Here is a 22,516-nt window from a genome sequence, read left to right on the forward strand (position 1 = left end):
TAGAGGAAGGTACCGGGGGAGGGAGAGAGGGAGGAAATCTTCTTTCTCACCTTCTTCTTTTCTCCTCCACCCTGAGAGGTTTGAATACAGGATTCCTGTTTCAGGCTGGCTGGAGCATTGAACAGAAGCATTTGTTTAATGGGACACAAACACTGTAACATATTGCAGTGTATTTTCAAGGATAATCATATTATTATTCCACAAGGAGCTCACCATAGCATTCACGTGGTTATCCAATTTTATTCTTTCCCAGTCTCTCTCTCTCTGGTATGTGGTATTTGCTGAAAGGTTGTAACTGGGCTTGGAACACTATGTAAGATTCATGGTTGAGTGGGAATTTCAACCCATGTTTCTCTGATCCAACATTCAGGGCTAACCCAAGATATTTTGCTGCCTGAGGCACAATAGCAAGTCTCTCCAGCTCCTCCGCCTATCCTTGGCAGTAAAAATGCAATGGTAATGAATTAAATAACTGACCGTTTGCTTAACTTTGGTGACACCCAAAATCAGCTGCCTAATGGTAGAGATGGTCTTGCCAACATTCTTACCACCACGCCATATTGGCCTGGTTTTTTTTAAGGTATACTATGTAACTTTGGGAAATTGCCTTTCCCCCTTTAATTAAACATACACACCCTGAATGAGAAAACCTACTATTTTGTAAAAAGTTGCCTTTTGTGTAATGTTTTCATGCTACTGATCTAGTTTCAATAAAAATATTGGGGCATCTGTTTTTGCATATTCAAAAAAAAAAAAAAGGCAGAGAAGGAAATGGAAACAGATATGTCCAAAATAAAGCTAGTCAACTGAAAATAAAAGAAATCCAGTATGGACTTAGATGGTTTCAAATGGAAATAAAGAGGATTAATGGAAGAAAGTGTGTTAGTCAACAACCTCTTCATGACCTTCTGGCCACATAAAGTGGGGAGGAGGTGATGGACCCTTTAGTCAGGCAGGAAGTTAAGAAGTACAGATCATTCTTAAAAATGCACACAAATGCAATATTTGAATGACTGTAGTGGAAGAGAGAGAAATCTCTGAAGACCAGCAGGAGGAAAGAAAATGCATCATATTTTCCTGGCTCACCAATCTTATTAGAGGAAGTAAGGAGAACCCAGACCCATTGCCAGATCACTAGGATTCACTTAGCATGCCAGAATATTTCAAACTGAACTAAAGAGACTGAGAGTGGAAACTACTTCTTGCCTAATAATCTATTAATTATTGGTTGCAAGGAAGCAGAAATAAACAACTGAGCAGATGAAGGACTGTATTTTTAAATAGAGAAAACATTTCTCAGCCAGTGAGAAACAGGGATGCTCGGAAAGTGACCTTTCGTAAGACTGCAGAGACACCTCATAAGACATGGACACTATCTGTCTGCCTTTTCCAGGCATAACAAAATGTGATTGCTAGCGTTTCACCCCCAGAAAATAATTAGTTCTTATGCTTCTTCCCAGTTTCATGACACCATCCCACTTTCTGTTTACGGAATTCCAAAAAAATATAGGGTATCCTTGCACCACTCTCTTGGATAGTCAGGAATTACTTAGAAATACCTCAGCTGGGGGCCATGTGTCCAACTTTACAGAAGCCAGTTCTCCCTCTGAAGGAGTCCTCTGTATGCAGGGCTGTCCAGTTTAAAGATGCAGAACCTTAAGAAGGAAAAGCAAGCTTTGATGTTGCCCATCCAAAGTTGACTTAGCACACGACAACAGACTGAGCCAACAGATCAACTTGTTACAGTTTTTCCCACTAATGTGAGAAATGCCGCACTTCTGTTTAAATTATATTAATTACTTATAAAGTTGCAGCTATGCAAATAAATTTGCATATGCATATTTAAATGCAAATTCCTATCCTCAGCTGCCACCTCAACCTCCTACCTGGAACACTAACTGCCCTGATGGTCTGGAATGCCACCAGCAATGAAAATATCTCTATTTTGGAAAAGGTCCTGCTTCTCAAGATGTCCTTCCTGTATATTATTTCGCTCTTTCATGTTTATTGGCAACGAAACAATATAGAGTTCATTTTGATCACTCTCAGGCAAAAAGATAAACAAAAATGAGTTGTTTCTAATGTGTCAGAAGTTGTCATCTTGCGTGGACTTTGTCCATAAATTTGTGTTTGTGTGGATTCACACTGGCAACACAACCTTGACTGTAGCACCCAAGAAAAGCTAAATACGATACCTGATTCTGAAATATATACATGCAATATATATATTGGGTTTGTGTGTAACAAAATGCTATAGAGTGCATATTTACCTCTTACGGATACCCAGGAATTGCACTGAAGACAACTAAATCATACCAGTGTAAGTGCTAATCCAGTGAGTATCTGTTTTCAGCAACTTCTAGCTGGTATTCTGAAGACATGGAATTTGGAATCTAGTCAACAGAGCAGATGTTGGGGAAACGCCCTTGGTGACAATTTGTATGTTATGGCGGCACTCATATGGAATCAGCCAAGTAGTTTTTTTCTGAATGACAGCACTTCACACGGCAGGACAAAACATCTGTGCTGGGCTTAGTATGTGAGGCAGCCCAAGTTACATGGCTTCTCTGTAACAGACCTGCAGGTCCCTGGTAGCAGTAACTAGTGCTGGCATAAAGATGTTCCCTGCCATTGCCAGAACCGTAGTCTGGTCACCCAAGGAACACTAGGCACATAGAAACACTTCTAGCAGTGTCAGTAATGTATGATGCAGCCCTTGTTATGAACCAAAATCTTCCCAGAACACTTTTTCAAAGCACTAGTTGGAGTAGTTATGAGAGCAATGTCAAGAATTGAAGAGATCATTAGGCACATGAGCGTTGTGCTTCCTTTGACTTCAGGGTAGGTAAACATCTAGAAAATGAACCATTATATGGAACCAGAAAAGTCATGCCTCTTGCATCATTACCCCCAGGCATATTATCGTATTAATTTCTTCAGAAGAGCTGCTGTCAAGCAGTTGGCTCCACTGCACAAATGGCACGAGCTATGAAAGACACATGAAATCAAGCCTAACATAGCATTTAAGGGAAACAGGCTGTCCACAGAATCGACTTTGAGGCTTGTGGTGATGATTGAGAAGTACATGCAATTTTGAGGACCCCTGACTAGTGAGACAGAAAGGGCTTTCTCCTCCGGACAAATAAATTCCACTCGTGTTATTAACATTATTAATTCACCCTGGCGCATCATGCGTGCCAAATGTGTTGATCAATCTTGTTTCTTCGGCAGTTCAATTGTAAACAGTAATAACTGCCAGGTTTGAAATGCTAAAGGAAAGCAGTTGTTATGAGACTAGAAAATAGAAGCAACCCATATTATCAGACCACCAAAAATGCTACGAAGTTTGGCACAATTCTAAAAGTCTTTGTTCTACCAAACCCAAGTCCAGACCACACACACACACGGCTTCAATTAAAGCATATTTCATTCTCCAGTAAAGCAAGGATGATTTAAATAATCCACAAAAGAATAATCCTGAATCATACTTGGAGGGGCAAATTAGGAAAGCTTTGGGGTAACACCCAATTTAATGACTGATCAAACAAGTGGCAAAGCCTCATTTTTGAAACCCCTCCAGGTTTATCACCTTTGTGTGTAGATTGTTAATTATGACTAGAATGCAAGGAATATTCTAATGCATTACACTTGGAAAGCTTTGCTGTGCCATCTTAATTAGTCCTTCATTTTCCTGTATTAGAAAATAATCTGAAATTTCATGACCATATCTGAAACCAAAGCCTGCAGATCAGCCTTACATATTGTTTCCCTTCATCTCTTTATCCTTTTAACTTGTATCTGTTTATTTACTGATGGCTCCTAATTCATCTCTTGGGCAGGCTGGTCTTGTTATACTGGCAGCCCTGATGCTGAGACTAACTTGATTGTAGAATCGGCACCGCGAAGAAAGAGGCCAAAGGCCAGGCAGGCCTGCCATTTATCCCTGCTCTGAGCGCGGGGCCAAGCACTGCCATTGGGCAGTTGGTGCCATGCCCAGGTGAATGCCCTCCAATTTGGTGTCAGGAAGACAATCTGACCTGCCATTTACTAGCTCACAGGGAGGCCCAGGGCAGGGGTGGGGTGAGCTGTCTACTGGGGTGCCGTGGCGATCCTCACACCACCCAGGGTGGGGGATGCCACAGTGATGGAGTCTTCTTCGTCCCATGCTGCCGTTTCGAGCATCGCGGGGGCCCGAGCCACTGCGTCACTCCTCAGGGATGACACCCGGGGCGGCCTGCACCCCCCTTCCTACGCCCCTGACCCAGGGCCCACCTGCAAAAGTGCCCACCCAAGAAGGGGCAAATGGACTTCTAGAAAAAGGTTCTCATAGAATGGCAATGGCACCTGGAACTCACCAGAAACGTTCCGGAACCCACCTGAGAGGTATCAGAACTAAGTTCCAGTGAGTTCCCCCTGGGATAAAAGACCCCCTGCATGAGTGTAACGTAGTCTATGTGCACATTAGCGGCTTAAAATGTAGCAAGGTTGTTTCTAGCTGCTGCACTTCAAGTTACATCAGAACAACAATCATCAGCATTTACTGTGAATTTCTCCTAATCTGCATATTTTTGCCTGCAGTTTAACTAAAAAAATTTGCAAGCAATTTTCTCCAGTATAATGGATTCTTTATGTCATTTTCACTAATGAATTGAGTTATTAGGATACTCCATTCCCCTCATGGAGGTACAATTCCTAGAGCACTTTCATTCCTAGGGTTCCCTCTTCCCAGGGAACTTTGGGAAACGGAGTTCCGCAAGGGCAGCAGGAGTTTCCTAACCACTCTCAGGGCCCTTAGCAAACTACAGTTCCCAAGATTTTTTTGGAGGAAGTCATGGTTGTTCAAAATTATATGGCCCTGCTTTAAATGCATTGTGCAGATGGGGCCCAAATTCTCTGAGAGACATCTGAGTCTTCTCTCGCTCTGTTAGAGATGTTTATACATTTCAACATGGGAGACTTGGACACTGGACAAGGAACACGATAAATTTTGTTAATCAAACTGGGTATCAAGAGGAGGCCTGTCATCGTTGCTGCTTTCCCTTTAAGAAAAGCAAATGCAGAGCATCAGAAAGTTGTACCGCCCCCCCAAGTCATTAAACATTCTCTGGCTTTTGTCAACAGCCGGGTAAACATCCAGAAAAAAAGGGAATCTGAATCAAATAGTTTATTTAACATTCTTCTTCTCCAACTGCTGATTAGGATAAATAGTTTGGTTGGGTTTTGTGTTTTTTTTAACTATCTGCTCCAACAATCACATACAAGGGGAAAGAGAGGGAAGCTTTCAGCTATCAGCTGAGTTTAGACTGGGCTTCAAAAGTTTTTAAACAAGGAAAGATTCTGGGCACTCTTTGATATTTTTGTCTATCCGCGGCACGTCGTGTTAGCACCATGTCATAGCAAAATGGGAACTTTTTTATTAAGAAAAAAAGAAAGAAAGATCATTAGACAGAGGACTGTCTATAGGCTGCAATTCCAGACACAATGCAACACTTGGAAAGAATCCAGAACAGAGAGCAATTTGAACAGCCTATATATACTGAAGTGGGGGTTTCATTTGGCAAAAGACCTTTATGGGCAAAACACCTGAGGAACTTCTGTACTCTATCAGACCAGTGAGGAATCTAATCCAGTAATCCTCGACAGGGGGTTAATTGCAGCCTCCCCAAGAATTCAGAGACAGCCTTGTACAGAAGTCATGGGTACTGTGTACACACAGAGAGAGAGACGTATGTGGGTTTTCCAGATGAACTGTTTAATAAGGACCCAGCTGCAGCTGGTTGCAGAAAGATCAGATAATGTCAGCTATTTAATAAGCATTCATCCTGATTAGTTTGTTGGGGGAATAGACAACGTTCCATCAAGCAAGTGTTAAACCACAGCATTCTGTTCCTTTCCCCATCACTTAACTTATCTCAAAAAACAAACCTTTAGGAAATGCATTTGTTTCACAAAAGCTCCATTTTAGTTTTAATTATGCAGCCTGAATGTGCTGGGCTGTGACTGAATCCCACCAGAAAATGTTGACAATCTGGAAGCACCCTCACACCCGAGCTGGTGGAAAAAAAGAAAGTAAAAGGTGGTAGTGTTAATTATTTTGGCACCCTCTTGGCATCTGTCAGTTTGCAGAAGGCTGGGGGAACCTTATCGAAAAACACCATAATGATTCATTACTTTAGCACAACCACAATCTATTATGTTACAGAGCGTGCCTATGCATGTTTACTTGGAAGTTAGTCCCAAATAACTCAATGAGTTTTACTCCTAAATTAGTGCACACAGGATTGCAGTCTTAGTATCAGATAAATCCAGCCTAGCTAGCCAGGGATCACAGAGTGAATAGGATTATATCACAATGTTATATATTAGGGGTTGAGAACTGGATCTGGCCAACTGGATCCTATTTGTTTGTTTGGTTGTAAGTAGCTTTGGGTTGCCCTGGGCATGATAAAGGAACGAACAAATTCAGAAAATAGCAACAACAGCAACAGACAGATCATTATCTCCTCCACACCCTGTGGACCAGGTTTGGCAGATGCCTGGGGCACCCACCTATCAATCTTCTCACCTCACAGGTTTTTGCCCACACAATTTAAACCAAAATGTGCAGACAAATTCACAGTCTGCAAAGCATCAAAAATCAGCTGATCCCTAGGACCTGTGGAGAATCTTGCACCTGGCTTTGCAAGCTCCAATAACTGGAGCTGAACAATCAGAGTTGCAGAGGCCATCAATCAGCTGATTGACAGTGTCTGCAAGTGCCCTTTCAGCTGAGACAGGTCTTTGCCTGCCTTGCAGGACAGGTGTGCGTGGCTTGGCTGAAATGGCCTTGTAGGCCCAATGGGGAGGCCTGGTGGGCCTGATTCAGCCACTGAACTGGGAGTTCCCCACCACAGCTATCTAGTATATAGACACAGTGGCTTGGCAATGTGGTGCCGAACTGAGGTCAACTAAATGCCGTGTAAAGGAACAAGTCAACATTTTCAGGAGTGGACAAAAAATGGCTCAAAGGAGTCATGTGTGTGGTTTTTGTTTTTTTGCACTGCTGAAAATGCCAGAGGGAAGCTTGTTTTTGCTGAGCTATGCTCATTACTTCAGCTGAAATCTATTTACTAAAGAGTACTTAGGTTACTGCACTAAAAGAATATATAGAGTACTTTGTATTTTCTCTACATAGTGCCTTTAATTTTGAGGATTCAAGCAACACATTTGTACCCTGCTTTCATAACCTATCCTTCTTGTTAATTGACAGTCTGAATTGATAGGCTTTCTTTTCTCGATGGTACTGAAAATAGATGAAGCGTTTGCATCCTGGCCTCTGTATGCTCTTGAATCCCTGTGTGGTCTTGGACAAATTACTCAGTATCACTTGGCATGGATTTCCTTTCTATAAAAATGGAAGGATATTGACCTCGTTTAGTAAAGGGGTACAAGATGTTAAGCAGGTCTTAGTCCACAAGGACTTTCTCCCCATTGGTGTGTTCTGCACTACATTACATGTGGCACTGATGTTGTTTGGAAGTTGGAGATCGTTTCTTCATCCATGTGGAAACCACATTTGTCTATGCAACAAAGTTATTTTTAAGTGCAAATATGCCTATACAGTTTATGTGTGCGTGGAAGACAGAACATATGGAAAATAGGTGAACAACACATTCTGAAGTCATGTTGCTGCAAATTTGAGGGCCTTTATGTTTAATATTTTCTTGCCGACAGAACTGAAAATGTTGACGTGCGGAAAAGTCCCTGACTCGGGCTTTATATAATGCTGGTGGTGTGCTCTGGAGTTAACTTTTCCAAAAGGTATGCAAAGATAGCTCCCTGTGTTCCTCACGTTGCCTGGCTCTCTGGTGCACACAGTGTTTCCACACAGTATTGGAAACCCAATCCCACGGAGATTTTGAGATGACATGGAAACCTAGGAGCAAACAGCAATGCTATCAAGGCTGCAGGAAAGCTATTCCTCACCTGGTTACAGCAACAGCAGAGAAAACAAGGTAGAGTCCTTTTTAATGAGTTCATTCAATCATAATAGTGAGAGGCAAAAGAACGCAGCAAGCCTTAAGAATGGCGTTGCTCCAAACTGGGCTCCTCCTCCCTACATCCTAGTAACAGAATCTTTCCTTACGGTGGTCACTTGTGGCCAAATGTCTCTGAGTCCTTTGTTCCTGAACTCTTAATTAATGCCAAGTTCTGGGAGAAGAGCGATCAGAAATACTCTGCGGTCGCAACGTGCCATCTAGCTGCCCTGCCGCAGTTCCCCCCTCCTTCTTCTAACACTTTCCAACTCTTCTGTTCATCTCTCTCTGAGTTGTGACTTTCCTCAAACCCCTCAAAGCCCTGCTGTAAATCAATGCTTCATCCCTCTTCTCTTGCAGCGTCAGGAGAAGGGTGTGTGATCTCCACCATTCCTCTTCCTCCATCTCACCCTCTCAAGTCCAATCCCTGACAAATGCACAGACAGGTTTCATCTAGTCAGACTTCAACATGCAACATGTGGGCGTTAGGGCTGAGGTGCTGCATAATGTTAGGGGCAGCAATGTAGTCCTGATGCCCATGCTGCATGTGGAAGGGCTACAGTCACGAAGATAGAAAAGGCGAGGGAGGAAAGTCATGTCACCATATCCACTGACTCCAATTGGAAAGTTTTAATTCTGCCAGCATTGGGAGTGGGGCCAACTTCTGAGCAAGCATTGGAGTCTGATTAAGCACTGTTCCTTCCCAAATATACCCCATCTCACACCTCCCTTTAGAGTGGTTGTGTACCAGCATAATTATACCAGAGAAACTGTGTGGCAAAAATGTTATAGTGGGGAAATGGTACAGTGGTACCTCAGGTTAAGTACTTAATTCATTCTGGAGGTCCATTCTTAACCTGAAACTGTTCTTAACCTGAAGCACCACTTTAGCTAATGGGGCCTCCCGCTGCCGCCGTGCCGCCAGAGCACGATTTCTGTTCTCATCCTGAAGCAAAGTTCTTAACCCGAGGTACTATTTCTAGGTTAGCGGAGTCTGTAACCTGAAGTGTCTGTAACCTGAAGCGTATGTAACCCGAGGTACCACTGTACTTAATTAGTAAAGCACATGGAGTGTATGCAAAAGATCCTGGATTCAGCCCCTGGGATCTTCAGGAAGAGCTGGGGGGAACTCTTATCTGAGACCCTGGAGAGCTGCAGCCAGTCAGCATAGACAGTAATGAACCAGATTAGGGATAGGGATTTTAAAAGGCAGTAATTTCCATTCTGACCTGTGTTCATCACAATCAGTGCTGTTTCCAGTTAGGTTTCTGCCAACTGCTATGTTGCATGTCTCACTGTCTACAATGTAACGTAAGTTATATAATTATTTACATAACTTACCTTAATTTAAATGCAAAGGAAATGCCAAAACAATGTAAAAAAGTAATTAATTGCATATTGTTGACAAGCTTAAAAAAACAACAACGATGTAAATGAATATCAACCGTACGTGCTACGTGCTTCGCAGATTTCCATTCCTCACCACAGACGAACCAGCAAACTGCTGCAATTTCTGCTTCCTTTTCCATTTTTGTTGGTGGTGCTCTCCAGACTTCGGCTCCCATCACCCCATACAATTGCCATGAGCTGGCTTAACAATGGGCACCATGCGTGTTCTATGTTTATTTTAATGAACTGAATAAAGTGAAAGATTATGAGTCAAGGAGGCATGGAGAGTGCTCAGAATATATTTTTTAAGCTGCTCTTTTCTCCATGTTAATAATTGTTTTATAGACTCTAAATGCCTTTTTGATTTGTTTATCATATAATGGGACTTCTGCTATAATTGTAATGCTTAGCATATTTTTAAGTTGCTGTTTTGTTAATAGTGTTTTATCGATTGTAATTGCTTTATTGATGATTTGTTAATTATTTTATATGATTCGTGCTGTATTTGTGATGCTAATGTTCTCAATTGATTGCAAGCTGCTATGAGATCCGATTGAATGGAAATCGGCACAGAAATACAATAAATCAAATCTATTATAGTAGCATCTAGAGGGCACCAGTCTGGATACGCCTTCAGCTAATCGGCTTGGTATGAGGCAGCTCTTCATGTTCCTTTTGTGCTCCTCTGGTGCAGAGGAATTTTGGAGTGATCCCGTCTTCATCTAGCCGGCCTAATTCAAAGGAGTGGGTTGCCCCGAAAGAGATGCTATAATGAACCTAAATTCATATCGTAAGGCAGCTCCAGGTTGAGGCTATTGCCAAGCATTATAAAGAGACTGTGATTCTTGTGCTAGGTTGAGTGAAATGCCATATGGGCTGCATTACTACTTAGGCAAAATGAGGGAAGTTTCACAGTGGAAATCTCGGGGTTATTTTAATTCACTTTTTATCATTTAATTTCCTTTGTTTCTTCAATAGTTAAAGGCCCAAAGAGAAGAAATGATGATGTAGGTGTGAGTCTCCCATCAGTCGAAGGTCTTTGACAGCAATCAGAGCTTGACACGGGGAGGCACAGCCGATGCAGACCTTGATTGAAGATCTGACACCAAGAAACACCTAAAAACATGTGTATGGGAAGCAGTTCCCTAGGGATACATGCAAAAAAGGAAAAAAATGTGCCTGCAACGTTCCTTCCTTTCACCCCTACTTTTTTTGCTCTGCATTTTGTTCGTAGGTTCTGTTTTGGATTTCTCTTTTGTTCCCATAAACCCTCTTGCCAGCTGAAAGCTAAGAAGAAAGGCACTCATGTAACAAAGGCGGGGGGGAAGAGCTTTGCTTTGTTTTGGCCCACGAGAGCCTTTCCATTAATGGGGGACATATCTTCCACCACCAACAAGAAGCAGTAGTAAGAAATCTCCAAACCCAAAATAACAAAAAATAGGAAATCTCCAAAAAAGCAAAAACAAACCCAAACTCCAAGACGTAGGAAACCCCCAGGAGGTAAAACCCAAAAATATTCATTGGGAATATTTTGAAATCTGTTAACAACAAACGACAAACCTCCCTGTAAAGGGGATTTATATGGGAGGAGACAGCAGGAACTGTTAAATGGAAGAGCCTTTTAGCTTGTGCACAGCCCTTTCGAATCTAAGAAATTGTCATTAATAAAGAGTGGTATTTCATTTTGATGATGTTGTGTGCATGGTACATGACGAGAAAACAGGGATGACGACTGTAAACAACCGAATATTCAGAGCACACACTACTAGATGTCTGCCAGCCTTCCACAACCTGTTGGCCACCAGATGTTTAGGACTACAAATCACAACAACCCCTGCCATCATGCTAGCGATCGCTCACATGGTTCAGTGCTGTAAACTGCAATTGGTAGGGGCGGGGGAGCATTTGCCCATTACAGATTGCGTATCTGATGCTAGTCCTAAAACATTTCCCATTTGCACAGCCTTGTCAATGTTAAATCTCAGCATTTCATTATACTGAGAAGAGAATGGAAATTCATGGGAGAAATGAACGGATGAGAGCAACCTTGGATCTTCATCACCCTCAAACGGAAGTAAGCAGTTGATCTAATTTTACCACTACTCGAGGCTTTGCTGTTGATTTCAGTTTTGGCTGGAAGTAAAACTTCATCCTTTGTGATATATTGATTCCAGCAACACCCGCTGATTTTAATATAGCAATGCATTTGCAAATCTCCCTTGATCCGCTGATGGGTTCTTAGAAACCTTTGAGACAGATAATGGCTGGGACACCAGCAATTCAAGAAACAAATTTACTTTCCTCAAATTAAATCCCACACATTGTTTAGAGTCTCTTGTTATGAGCATAGTATTATTATTATTTTTAGGCTTGTATGCCCATTTCCTCTGAAATCTTCAAGAAAATTCATTTCTGGCTTCATATACTAACATTATTTTGTGTTTCCTTTAACTTTTATTTCCAAGTAAAAAAGAATGGCCTTTGGTTGGCTTAGGAGGAGCTGGAAATATATATTTTTTCCAGTGCTAGAAAACAGCTAACGTTCTTGCCAGCAAGTTAAAGCCAGAGTATCCCTTTGTCACGACCACATTTATAACACGGATCAAAAACTATAAAAGGTAGCGTTGCATCCTGCTATTACGGAGAATTTAAATTTTCAGTGGCATTTTTAAACAATGTTTTCCCTGTGTCTCTTGTTAAATGCTGATTGTTGACTTTTCATCCTTGTATGCCAAACACTTTCACTGAAACTCTAACAAGACTTTCATCTTAACAACGATTATTTCTTAATAGACTTGGATGCAGGCAGCGTTTGGAAATGGGTTTCCTTTTCAACGCTCTATAACGACCCGTCATTAGTGAGCGGGATTCCGCAGAACTATTATGCACAGAGACATTTAAAGCATTTCCAGAGCGACATGCCACTTTCCCTAAAATTCAATTCATGCGCTGTCTATTATATATTGCAGCAACGTTTCAGCCATATCCCGCTTTTAAATATCTCTGTTCTGATTGCTTCTCTCTGTGTGTGTGTGTTTGTGTGTCATACAGTAAAAGTCATAATGAATGAGATCATGCCTTTTTCTTTTTTTAAGTGGAGTGGATTTTGGAGAACTTTCCCCTCATCTTGGGCAATAAATCTGCCTTTGAAAAACCACAAAGCCCAAACATCTGACCATTTGACAAGAAGACCGTACGGTGACATCACTCATCACTTATTTCTTATTAGTGGATAGATTATACGATTCAGATTTGGCAACCAAGCATTGCCCATTTTCCCCATTTCTACTCTTGCTATTTTTAGTCATTTTTATACCCGTTTAGCTGGCTCTGACCTTCTATCTGTCTCGAAAGGATCCTCTCCTTGCTTGCACTCGTGGGTTGAGCACAGAGTGAGTAAATCGCTTTCAAAATTGCCCACTGCAGCCATCAAGCTTTTGCATTCCTCGTAAGTGTTTCTAAAGATTCCTCTGCAATTACATACCCAGATGTAGCTTTGGAACGTGTCCACTTCTGGTGGTATTTTGAATCACAGCCCTATTGGCAGCAACTTGAGCCGAAGTAAAGACCTTGCAGGGTGATGCCATCCATTTTAAGAAGTTCAGCAATATTTTTATATCTTCATTCAGGTTTTATTTCAAATGCTAACTGGCTTTGCAACCTTCATTAAGAGAAGCTGGCATCCGTGCAGACATGCATTCATTTTTCCATTCTTCAATCCCTTCTGAAGTGAATTGGGTCAGTTGTGTAGTTTCCACTAGCTTATACTATGCGTATACTAGGCATGCCTTTCCATTTTAAGATTTTCTAACCTCGAGGACTTTGAGCTTGCCTTGTATTTTCTTCACATAATTCCCTTGCTGCCCATAATGTTTTCTCCCCCCACTTTTTGTTCAAGAAGGTACTTTCGTTGGTGGGTTTCGTAACATTTTTGATAGCATACTCTGAAGGCAGTTTTCCTGGGTTCTTTGACAGATGGAGCACAAAAGCTGTAAATGACTCCATTTAGCCTCATTCCTAATTAAATTAAATCCAATCAATTAAATCAGGGTTTCATGAACTTGGGTCTCTGGCTGTTTTTGGACTACAGTTCCCATCATCCCTGACCAGTGGTCCTGCTAGCTAGGGATGATAGGAGTTGTAGTCCAACAACAGCTGGAGACCCAAGTTTTGGGAACCTTGCTTTAGATGTTTCTACCCTGCTCGAATCTGGGTTGGAAAGGTTGGTGGGGTGGTTTGGGGGTAGGAATGGGAAAGCAATGCCCAATCAATATCAACGAAACACATGATATCTTCACTAAGAAAACCCAAACAGACTGGAATCCCAAAAACTCTTTGGCTGCACTCCTAGACCTTGCAGTGCTGATACAATAAGATTGCCAGTTTTGCTTCTTTGAACAACTGGTCCCTCGTGGCATATCACAAACTATTTTAAATACTATCCTCGGATTGAAAAGCAGTTTGCCTTAGCCCTCTTCTCATTGTTTCTCTCCAGCAACTAGTGCTTAGAGATAGGCTACCTCTCAACTTGGGCTGCCTCTGTCAGGTGTGTGTGCAGGAGGCAGGCCCTGTGACCAACAGGACTTTGCAGGACTGGGGCCTTCCTAAGTTTGTTCTGAAGAGGCAAGGCACGGCCTCACAGGTGAGACTGATTGGTAACTCACAGCACTTGGTGGCAAGAGCTGGGAAGGGATATAAGGTCAGCATTTCCCTTTGGCTCTTTGCCACAGCAACACACTTCCTGCCTTGCTGCATTTGGCTTCTTGCTTCCTGATCCTTGAACCTTGGCTTCGAGACTCCTTGCTTCGTGACTCCTGGCTTTTGGACCCCCGTTCCTGCTCCCACCCCGCCATCTTGCCCCCCCCCCCGTCTTGATGTCCCCAGCTGGGACTTCGATTGCCCGTGAACTGGACCGTGACAACTTCTACCATTAGACAGAGTGATGCTGTCCCCTCCATTAGCAGATGAATGAAGCAGTGGCAAGGGGTAGGAGGACCCCGCTGTGTGTGCCACAAAACCTACTTTACTCCCCTTAGGCTTCCTTGCTACTCTCCAGTTCAGGGAAGGACACCTTTCCATTATCAGTGTCAAAGCAAGATTCCAATATGATCAGGTTTTTGGGCAGTGGGACAGGCGGTGCTATCGTGTTCTTAAGCAGCAGATTGTTTTCAGATACCTATAGGATTGTACAGTAGTTAGGCAATTTCGGACTCTGGACATAATGGCCTGCTCTCCTTTTAGGTTTGCAATTACTTATTTCCAAAGGTGGTAAGCTAGCCCTAGTGCATCTGCGAACCCTCCTCCTCATTCTGCACACTTGAGCAGACCCTCCAAGTGTCCCTATTTTCCAAGGACAGTCCTGGATTTACAGTCCTGGATTTACAGTCCTGGTTTCTGATTTGATCCCAGAATGTCCCACTTTACCTTAGGATATCTCTATTTTCATTAGAGAAATGTTGGAGGGTATGGATTAGGACATCCCTAGTTTCCTGGGGGGGGGCACGCGGGTGGTACTGTGGTCTAAACCACTGAGCCTAGGGTTTGCTGATTGGAAGGTCGGTGGTTCAAATCCCTGCGACAGGGTGAGCTCCCGTTGCTCAGTCCTAGCACCTGTCAACCTAGCAATTCGAAAGCACATCAAAATGCAAGTTGATAAATAGGAACAACTGCAGCAGGAAGATAAACAGTGTTTCTGTGCACTGCTCTGGTTTGCCAGAAGCGGCTTAGTCATGCTGGCCACATGACTCGGAAAAACTGTCTTTGGACAAACGCCAGCTTCCTCGGCCAGTAAAGCGAGATGAGCGCCACAACCCCAGAATTGTTCACGACTGGGCTTAACTGTCAGGGTTCCTTTACCTTTACCTTAGTTTCATTGGAGAAATTTTGGAGGGGACACTGGAGCCCTGAACTTCTGCTCACAAAGCCATGCCTTGACATCACTGTTTGCCAGACCTGCTTTCATAACAAGTAGCACATAAAGGACAAAGTGAATTGACCACTAATGTGCCTCATATCCTGCCGTATACCAACTTCATTTCTTATTTCTTTTTGCTATGCTATGCTCCGCAACTAGAAATCTTTACCCATGTGGATGAAATATTGGCCATTAAAGTTAAAGGGCATGTAAAAAAAGCTGCAATTCAAAGAATTTGCTGTAATTCAAAGAATTTGAATTACAGGTTCTGAGCCGTATTTCTTTTATCTGAGCCATATAGCTTTTGGAAACAAGTTCCTCCCTGATTGGTAGTAGTCTATAAGATTTAGACTTTTATGCCATATTATTTTAGCAAATCCCGCTGAACTCATTCTGTTTTATATTCCTTCTTAGAGGAAACTATTATATGTAAACGGAATTTCTTAAGTTTATCATATCCAATATAAACACCCTCTTTATAAGACACACCTCATACCAGTATGCAATGTGGAGGAGATTCTAGCCCAAATGAGTTTAACTACTTCATTGAAAATGCTACACCAGACGGCAAAAACTATCGCACAAAAGAAAGAGAAAATGAGTAAGGAAAATGAACTTGTGGCAATATTGCATGAAACCGAAGAGACAAGTTTTAAAGGCTGTCTCTCTCTCTCTCTCTCTCTCTCTCTCTCTGTGAATGCTTTTGGCTTTTAAAGGAAATATTCAGAGACATTTTCTCTCTTTCCCAGAGAGCATAGAAGTAAAGGAGGTGGGTTGGGGCTGTGCTAAACACTGCAAATTGTTGCAGAATCCAAACCTGTTTTCATTTATTAAACATTATTACATAATGGAAGTGGGATGCTGTAATTCAACCCAAATGGAGAACTTCAGAAAAATGGGTGGAAATGATTCAGGACATTAAAGAGAAGCTGTTTAAATTACAAATCTTTCTTATAATCAGGAGTGAAGTGGTTAATTTAAAGGATTTACTGAAAAATAGGCTGGCAAAACTGTTTCCAGGGATGTGGAGATATTTCTCTCCCCCCACCCCCCGCCGTCCCTTTTAGTCAATAGGGGTTTAGAGAGTAGGCTTGGAAGGGAACGAGGGCTCCACTTCCAGGTTCCCCACATTCCCACGAGTTCCATTAAGGAAGGGGGAAGGGTTTCCTGTGGAGTCAGACATCTGCAGCATTCTGCAAACAGCAGGAACCAAAAAGACCTGGTAAAAGGAGAGCGAACCCAGGCTGACAATTTCTGTCTGGACTGGAACGAGGCAAAGAGAGTGGCTGGCTTTTGATAAACTAATAAATTAATAAATTAATAAACCATACGAGGTTTTCTTTCTTTCATTCATTTTCTGGCAAACCACCTCTCCACACCCCACACACCCCCGCCCACCAGCAACAAACAAAACCCCTCTTACACATATAATGGAGTGTTAATTGTGGCAAAACAATAGCAGAGAAGTAACAGGCGTGAACACACCCAGACATCTCTTTCCTGGAAAGCACTGATGGTCAAAAAATAATAATGATAAAAACCGAACTGGGATTGTCATCAGCATCATCCAGGCTACCAAAAAACAACAACAACCACCACACATACACACCTCTGCAACACCATTTTTGGAAGATCTGTGGGTTTATTTATTTATTTAGTGAGGCTCCCTTACATTTGCCTCTTCAGAGCACTTTTGATCGGTGTTTTTTATTTTTTTCTGTGTCGCTCAGTATGCCTGTTTTATTAACGTTTTATTTTATGCTTATAAATTTGAGGCTAACACAGCTGCTATTTCCTCCACTAGCTTTGATGAGCGTTGCCGGTGGAAAAGGAGCAGAGAGTGACACTGGGTAAAAATAGCCAGGGGATTGTAACTTCCACCATCTGGAGAAAACAATGTGAGGAGAGAGAGAGAGAGAGAGACGACGAACAAATAGGTAGAGCAGCATACCAAAAGAAAGCCCACTTATTATTTTTTTAGTCAGAAGAGTCAAATGCAATAATGGAGAAGGAAAGAAGACCTCAAGATAAACAGTTCCAAACTCAGCCTTCAGTTGTCCTAATGCTGAGCCTATGAAGGATATATTAATGAAAAAGGGCCTCATTATATATATTTTTCCCCCACCCTAAAAAAAAAAAATCAATCCAAAAAGAAATCTCCTTTCAATTCTGTCTCCAAAACTTCCCATCACAAATGTTTCAGTAAAATTTTATCATTGTTGCATATAATTCCAGGGATGCTTCTTAGAAGAATTAAGGAAATTCTACTCTACTTCAAAAAAAGCAAGCAAGCAAAATGAAATGCAGTAAATAGAATAATATATATTCGGATTAATAGTGCAGACTACTCTTTTTAGGTATGTGGAGGGAGGAATGTCACTATTGGTAATATTATTAAAGGAAAATTCATGAGTGTTTTTACTCATATTGGGGGTGGGTAAGTCTTTAGGGAAAGAGAAAGCTTTTCCTCAAGGCTGAAATGATTTCACAGAGGTACTTTTAGCAGAAATAAAAAGAAAGAAATGTGCTATGCAGTTCTCAGGGTGGAAACACTACATTTCACAGCACCCCTGTGTCTTCCCTGTTCAGAGGATGGGAGGGGCAGGGGAGAGTTGCCTGATATTTTTTAATAGTGTACATTCCTGAACACTCCCATTTGTTGTCTGAATTCCTGTTTGTGACCTTCAGATTCCATATTTATGATGTCACCACCTGTTTTTCTCCCCTTTCCCTTGGCATTGCGTTCGAAAATGAAAACAATACAAAAAAGGCTTCCCTCCCCACCCTGCTTTGCCCTTTTAACAAGGATGGCTTTTACAACCATGAAAGAGATCCAGCAAGTGACCACAGATAGCTAAGGTGGAATAAATATCCTGTCTTTAGTTTACATGCACTGTTAAGGCAAATTTATGTTATGTCAATATTTTGGCTTCTGTACATGCTGTCTGAGAGATTTGGGTGGCGCTGTGGGTTAAACCACAGAGCCTAGGGCTTGCCAGTTGGCGGTTCGAATCCCCGTGACAGGGTGAGCTCCCGTTGCTCGGTCCCTGCTGCTGCCAACCTAGCAGTTTGAAAGCATGTCAAAGAGCAAGTAGATAAATAGGAACCGCTCCGCCGGGAAGGTAAACAGCGTTTCCGTGCGCTGCTCTGGTTCACCAGAAGCGGCTTAGTCATGCTGGCCACATGACCTGGAAGCTGTACACCGGCTCCCTCAGCCAATAAAGTGAGATGAGCACCAAAACCCCAGAATAGGCCACGACTGGACCTAATGGTCAGGGGTCCCTTTACCTTTACATGCTATCCGAAGGACTGTATTCACCCATACGAGCCTGCCTGGGACCTGAGATCTTCTGGAGGCCCTTCTCTCAGTCATGCTTGGTGAGGACGCAGAAGCGGGCCTTCGGAATGGCTGCTCCCAGACTTTGGACATTGCTATGAGAAGCTAGACTGGTTCCCTCCTTGTTGTCCTTTTGCCAACAGATGAAGACCAGGGCTTTTTTTTTCAGCCAGAACTCACCAGAACTGAGTTCCGGCACCTCTTTGGTACATTGTAGCACCTCTTTAGCATTGCGTTCCTTCCTTGGGTTTTTGTGGCTGATGGCATAGCAGTTTCCTTAAAAAAGCTCATCCATTTCCGGTGGGCACTTCCCTAAAAAACAAGTTCCAGCACCTCTTTTTCTAGAAAAGGCTATTTTCCTGGTGAAGACTATTTTAATCCAGCAGGCTTTTGGGAACTGACTGTTTTTAAGGAAATGTCTTTTAATAGTGCTGTGCCGTTTTGATTATCTCCATTTTAATAGATTTCTTGTTACATTGTTTTCATTCTGTTGCAGTTTAATTAGTTCTTAGCTATTATCTTATATATATATATATATTTCAGCCATGTTTATATGTTTTAGCCATGTTTGTTTTCATTCTTTTGAGGCATTCGGAGTCCCAGTTCTAGGAAGAAGGCAGGACCAAGCATAAGAGTACTCTTCACTGCTGTAGTTTTCAGCAGCTGGTATTTAGAGGCATTACCTTGGAGGAGGAAGATAATAATAATAATAATAATAATAATAATAATAATAATAATAATAATGACACAGTTTTGGAGTGGATAAGCATAAGGCCTGAATGCAGCCCGAGTAAGTTGATGTACCAAAATCCCACAATCCACCAGGTAGCACACAAAAGCCTAAATGCAACTGTGTGGCTCTCTAAATTACACCTGCATTCCAGGAACTATATATTCCCAAATGATCTCTGACTAAATCCAGAGCATGGTGTGAAGCCTGACATAAATAATAAATAGTAAACTCGAGCCTTTGAGGTGTTGGGAGTTCTTTAGTTTCAGTGGACATTATAAGTGGTGCTCCTATAGATCAGCCTCAAAGTTCCTTTTTTCTTAAAGATTTATAAGCCAAATGTGCTCGCTTTCCTGAAGAACATCTAGAGCCCCAAAGCCACCGGAACCAGGCTGGCGTGCCTGAAAACCTGTCGGAGGTCTGTACAAAGAAACTGAATAGGGGAATGTTTCCTTTCTCTGTCTCGTTTTTTTAAAAAATGTTTTTCTCCTAAGGGATTTATGGACATAACACAGATTCCCAGTGCTGAAATCTAACGGCTGAAGTAATATCACTGTGATATAATAGTACATGTGTTTTTAAAAGCCCTCAACTCTTTGTTTTATTAATTTTTCATTTTTAAGTGTTCAAAGGGACAATACAATCATTTCTAGCTTTAAAAACAACAACAGAAATAGTTTTGCAAAGTCTGTAAATGAAGTAATGAAACTGATGCTCCCCAAAAGCCCATTATTATTATTGTTGTTGTTGTTGATGTTATTTAAATTTCATGGCCTAAAGGGCATTGTTAGGCATATTCCATACACAGAACAAATATTGCCCTCATTGTTGATTCTAGTATTATTTTATTATTTTTAAAACCTGTTTTGGTTAGGTTAAGCTAACTTTGCTAAGGTATGGGTCTGCAGAAGTAGAGCTGCTGGAAATTGGAGAAGACAATAGGTTGGCCTCATGGAGAGAGCTCATAATTAAAGTTCTGCATTCAAATCAATCTGACCCGGAAGTTCTTGACCTAGGCTGGATTGGGTCCATTTTTAATCAACATTCATATTTCCCACTGCTGTTTAAGTCTTCGAAAGAGGAACTGCCTGAGCTCAAATCCCAACACCTGTGGATCTCTGCCCCACCAGCCTCAGTCTGATCTTAGCCAGCCTCCACCTACCTGCCTTCTGACAAACAAGCGCAGTGGGTGCCACTGCTATCAGCTTCCTCCTCCTTAATCTCAGCATCACCCTTTGTGGAACTCAGCTGGGAGGAGGATGGGGACAAAACTAGAATTAGTTGGCTCTGTCTGTCATTGGCTCTGGCTCTACCAAGGTTGCCCTCCCTGCCTCTCGCTCTGACACACTCAACCTGCCACCACCACCTGCCACTGGGTCCATGGCCACCTTGAAGACCCTCTGAAGCAAAATCATAGGGGAGACATTCTAAAAGCAGCAGCAGTTTCATTTTCTGTGGCTGGCTCTTCAACAGAATGGCCTCCGTTGTGATTACATGGGGGAAAGGATGTCCACCATGGTGTTACAACATTACAAGATTGTGGAGGGAAATGTTCAGCTGAACAACAGCTGGGGTTGGAAAGAAGCAGTTAAAAGCCCACAGAGGAAGAATGGAACTGAAGAATAATGTTGAAACATATAGGACATTTTAGCATCTGTGCTATACTTCCTAGGTCATAAAAAACGTCTTCTGTATAACGTAGGAAGTTCTTTGATGCAATCTGGTTACAAAGAGTTGCTTAAAAAAAATATCCATAGTAACATCATCCTATCAGTCAAAGCAAACAAAGGAATTGATTCCAGGGTGTACAAGCTGATACAATTTGTCCTGTTCTTTATTTTTGGAAGTTTTGAGGCACGAAGGGCTGTTTTCATTCCACCACATTGCAAGGTTTCCTTTCATCTCCCTACACCTTTTTTTCTGCCCACTTTTCCACTAAGGAAGGGAGGAGAGCTCAGTGGAAGATTCCATGTAGAAGGCCCCAGGCTCAGACCCTGGAAACTGCAATTAAAAGGAGCAGATAGAAGATGTTCTTGAGAGGAGGGAACTCTGTCAGAGACCCTGAAGAACTTCTGTCAGCCAAAGTGGGTTAGGCTAGTGTTGAAGATGTGCTGGTATAAAGCAGATTCCGCTTAGTTCTCAGTTTCTCAGGCACTGTGCTGGTCAGTCTGGTGGGTTTTTATTCTTCTGTTTCTAACCTCTGGCCAGGATCCAAAGAACTGTGAAGCTAGTTCTGTGACTCCAAGGAGGCTTTAGGCTTGTTTTGCTCAAAGTCAGCAGCCATCCACATTGCATGGCAAACTTGACATAGCGAACTGTTTATAATATGGCACGGGAGTCAGCTGTTGACAGATAAAAAGCAAAGGCTCCACTGAGCTAGCACAATCCTTTATGTGAGTAGAAGGAGTTCTTTGGGTCCCAGGATCTATCTTTACTGAAATTGTTTTGGCCTTGCTTTGTCCTCTGTTCCTTACTCATTTTGGGTTTATGAAATAGTTTCCTTTTCTCTTTCCTCAGAAATAATCTGCAGCAAATAAAGACCCACCATCACAACAAACTTTGTGTCCGTTTGTGTGTACAGTAAGGATTAGCCCACAGTTTTTGCTGTAAACATGACAGATAATTAACATGGCAAGAGGATCTGTGCAAAAGCCCTATTTCAATGGCCTCTAACTTTTTCAGACAGTTTTGACTCACACACACTCTGTATAAACCAGCATTGCATTCCCATGTGAACTGTAAACTGGCTGGAATGCAATTTGTGACACATTAAAGTGACATAATTTATCATGTAACCTTGAGGAAGCACACTATCCTGTTTTCTTTATCTGGGCCACAGATGTCTTGGCCTACCAACTCACTAGAAAAACCACCAGTTAGGACCATTGGCCTTCTTTGATTAATGCATCATGAACAGCCAGTTCATTAGCTTCTTTTATAACTTTTTTTAAAAAATAGGATCACATTGATTTGTACCACGGAGTCGATGTTTCAGTGAGGCTTCCTATTCACAATGAACATCAAGGGAATAATAGATGTTGGACACAAAATTCACTATTGAGGAAGCAATAAATTAAAGAGATGGGGGGGGGGAAGCTGCTGGCTCTCACAGAATGGTGCTTCTTTGTTAC

This window comes from Podarcis liolepis, assembly GCF_965112155.1.
Source record: "Podarcis liolepis genome assembly, chromosome: 12".
In the NCBI taxonomy this organism is placed as follows: Eukaryota; Metazoa; Chordata; class Lepidosauria; order Squamata; family Lacertidae; genus Podarcis; species Podarcis liolepis.